The following is a 4072-nucleotide window of genomic DNA, read 5'->3' as shown; positions in this document are numbered from 1 at the left end:
CTAAGCCACTACCCCAGCCCCTGCTTTGTCCTTTTCTTCACCTATAAAATCACTTTTTTGCACTTCCATCTCCATTTCTTCACCTATGCTTTGTTTTGGTCTCTGCTATCAGGAGCTCAAACAATTGTGGATAAGGTTAGAAAGCCTTCCACATCACTAAATCCAGGACACCATTTTCTTGTTCTCATCCACTTGGTGACCAAGTATTGATCTTGGTAAGGATTTGACACTGTGAATTCTCCCCCTTCTAGAAACACTGTGTTGGTGCCTTTTAATTTTCCTCTTATCACTCTTGCTCTTCAGATTCATTTTCATCTGTAGAGCATTAACAGTTCAAACACTTCACATCTGGTTTCTCAGCTTTTCTTCTCTTCTCACTCTAAACTTGTTCCTAGGCAATCTCAACCAAATTAGCAACTTATATTCACAACTCTCAAATTAATACTTTGAGGTCAAAGTCCACTGACTTAACAAAAGTGGATTTAACACTAGTTTATGTCTCATATGTCTATATGAAACTATTTGACACAATTTTTCCTATCAAATAAGATTTTCTTACTTAAATGTTTACTTTTACATTGTTCTGATAGGATTGTAGTTTTAGGAAAGCAACCTAACAGTTTACATTGAGAGCTTTAAAAAAAATTGTCCTTTTTATGTTGGCCAAATTATATTGTTATATTATGTGCCAGTATGAATATGTATCAGCAAATCTTGCCAATATGTACAATATAACAATAAAATGTATGGAAAAATTTTCTTTTTTAGACATGAATTTTTGAAAGCTAACGCTGAAGTGAAAACATTGATATTAAATTTGGAAAAATGTAAATACTGATACACAAAGTAGGCTTAATAGAAACATGTTTATTCCTAAACATATTTTCATACTTTCCACAATATCTGATTTTATGTTATGTTCCCATTCACTATTTTATTTACTTATTTTTAGTGTGGTAGTGGGGATGGAACCCAGTGCTTCACATGTGCTAGGCAAGCGCTCTATCACTGAGACACAACCCTGGCCCCTTACTCACTCTTTTGTTCTCACTTGAATCAACATTAGCATTCAGCATAACTTTCTAACCTAAATTAATCAGGTTCTGGCTTAAGTGCTAGTTGTAAATATGTATGTTTGGAATTCTGCACAAAATTTATTTAAGATCAAGGATACAACTCTGTAGTCCCCTTATATATGGCAGTATGTGTGGGATATTCAATAAAGATTTTTTTTTTTGTAAAACAAAATACGTAAATTTTACTTTTATTTTGTTAAATTAACAGTTCACTAGAGCTGTATAGCATTTAAAATTTCCTATTTGTTCCTTTTCTTGCTATAGAATGCTACACTAAATACAATTTTATTTTTAAAAACCAGAACAATGCTTGCATGACTTAGCATTGAAATTCTTAAGATGAACTGGATGGACCCTGCAATAACTGCCCTCCTTGGGTTTAGATGATGTTTCGTAATAGAATCTACTCCTAAATCTGTGGTACACTGTACAAGTTTTAGGTGCCTCATTCAACCAGTCCTGGTAGTATTTAATCTTTTAGCCTTGGCACTGCAGTTTTATTTCTTCTTCTGCTTGGCAGGTCAGGCACATTTATCATGAGTTGACTGAAGGTGGTAGACCATAGAACCTCAGTGGTGGCACAAACTGCTTGTCCTATTGCCATGTTTTCCAAATGATGATTTTCTCTTTGGTATTGTGTCTGCCAACACTACAGCTTTTAAAACCAGGTGTTCCATAAATGATTAGTTTCATTTACAAAACTTGCTATTCTCTCTGTATATTCAGATATACATATACTTTTATATCATTTTTATATTAGAGCTGTAAGTCTATTGTATCCCTGAATGCACAGGGTACAGAGCACAGTACTTGGAACAGAAAATACATAATACATATTTGTTAGATGAATAATTATTCACTTTTTTGTATTTCTTATAGTCTCCTCAACTTCCTCTAGGTAAAGATTAAAGCTTTCCATTTGAACATTTGTGTTATTCCTGATTATAAAGTACAATGTGTCTTTCTACCAATTTAGGTTTCTAGTCCATTCAGATTTATACTTTATGGACAATGGCTGCTGCTATTAAGAAAACCAAGGCATGAATAAATAACTCTCCAATGTGTCTACAAGTTGTACTTTATTTATTTTGCTACTGGGAATTGAACCCAGGGGCTCTTTACCACTGAGCTACATGCCTAGACCTTTTTATTTTTTGATTTGCTAAATTGGGAAGGCCTCACTAAATTACTGAGGTTGGTCTTAATCTTGTGATCCTCCTGCCTCAGTCTCTGGAGTTGCTGGAATTACAGGGGTGTGCTACTGTGCCTGGCCAACTTGTATTTTATTTTGATAATCTGTCATGAAGGGTTAACCCCCTTTTTTTTTTCCCTTGAAAGAGAAGTTTAAGAAAATAAGATCTGAGGAAAAAAAAAAAGAAAAGAAGAGCTGGGTGCAGTGGCACCGGCCTATCCCAGTGACTCTGGAGTCCAAGGAAGGAGGATGGCAGGTTCCAGGACTACCTGGGCAACTTAAGGAGACTGGGTTTCAAAATCAAAATGTAAGGGCTGGGGTTGTAGCTCAGTGGTAGAGCTCTTGCCTTGCATGACGCCCTGGGTACTATCCCCAGCACCACATAAAAAAAAAAAAATAAAATAAAATAAACAAATAAAAATAAAGATATTAAAAAAATTAAAATGTAAAATGGCTGGTGAATGTAGCACAGCGGTAGAGGGTCCCTGGGTTCAAACCCTAGTACAAAAACAAAAACAAACAAAACAACCAAACAAAACTCCACAAAAGCAAAAACAACAAAACCCTATAGGATTTTGAAATCTTGCATGCTCAGGTTTATATAGCCAAAGTACAAAGTTTTTTTCCCAGTTGTTGGCTTTTGGGGCAGGGAATTTTCTGGGAAGTACTGAGCTTTCATTACCTAAAAATAGTTCGGATGAGCAAGTCAAACTTCAGATGAAAATTTTCAGTATCTAGAAAGTAACTGACTAGAATGTTAAAAAAAAAAAAAAAGTCCTTACTAGTTTAAGATGAATACTGACTGAAAGGGTGACTGACATGATCACCCTTTACTTTAAAAGAAAATATTTGGCTGACAAATAAAAATTATTATATATATATAAAAAAATTTGGCTGGGAGCTATGACAAATGCCTATAATTCCAGCTACTTGGGAGGCTCAGGCAGGAGTATACAGGTAAGCCTGGGTAATTTAGGCAGACCCTGTCTTAAAACAAAACAAAACTTGGTGTGGCAGCAGGGATGGATGAAGCATCTAAAAATGTTGATAATTTCTTTTTTAAAATAATTTCTTGTAGTTGTAGATGAACAGCATACCTTTATTTTGTCTGTTTATACGTGGTGCTAAGGATCAAATTCAGTGCCGCACACAGGCTAGCCATTGCTCTGCTACTGAGCTACAGCCCCAGCCCCTGATAATTTCTTTAGTTCTGGAAGTTCACTGTATTCTTCTATGTTTGAGATTTTCCATAGTAATATCTCCCCCCCATGGTACTGGGGATTGAACCTCAGGCTTCCTGTATGCTAGGCAAACGCTTTACCACTTAGCCATATCTTCATTCACGTTTTAAAGTTTTTTAAGATATTAGCTTTGTTCTATTTTTAACTCTAGGAATTCCATTTATCCTTATAGCCTTGACAAATACAGTTCATAGGAAAACTACACAACCGATCATTATTTTTTATTTGCAAATCTCTGCAAGTCCCCTGTGACTACACTGTCTCATTAGGGGAGGCTTCATCTTTGTAATATACATTCTCAGCATAAATATTTGATTTTTAAAACAAAGGAAGTTGGCTTCCTGAACATCTTATGTGGCGGTACCAAACCTCTGATACTACCCCAGAATCTTTTTATAATTAAGGATCACAATTCTTTCCAGAAATATTTTTTTTCGCTCCTTACATCACACGTTTCGGAGGTACAGTGTGAAGCGGAAGCAGACCCGCGCTTCAGGTCAGGGACCAATCCAGAGTTGGAAGGCCCTCGCAGGGTTCTCTTTGGGACTCAGTTACCCAAGCAA

Source organism: Marmota marmota, unplaced genomic scaffold (genome assembly GCF_001458135.2).
Source record: "Marmota marmota marmota unplaced genomic scaffold, marMar, whole genome shotgun sequence".
Taxonomy (NCBI): Eukaryota; Metazoa; Chordata; class Mammalia; order Rodentia; family Sciuridae; genus Marmota; species Marmota marmota.
The sequence above is the reverse complement of the archived record's forward strand: the minus strand, read 5'-3'. Positions refer to the sequence as shown.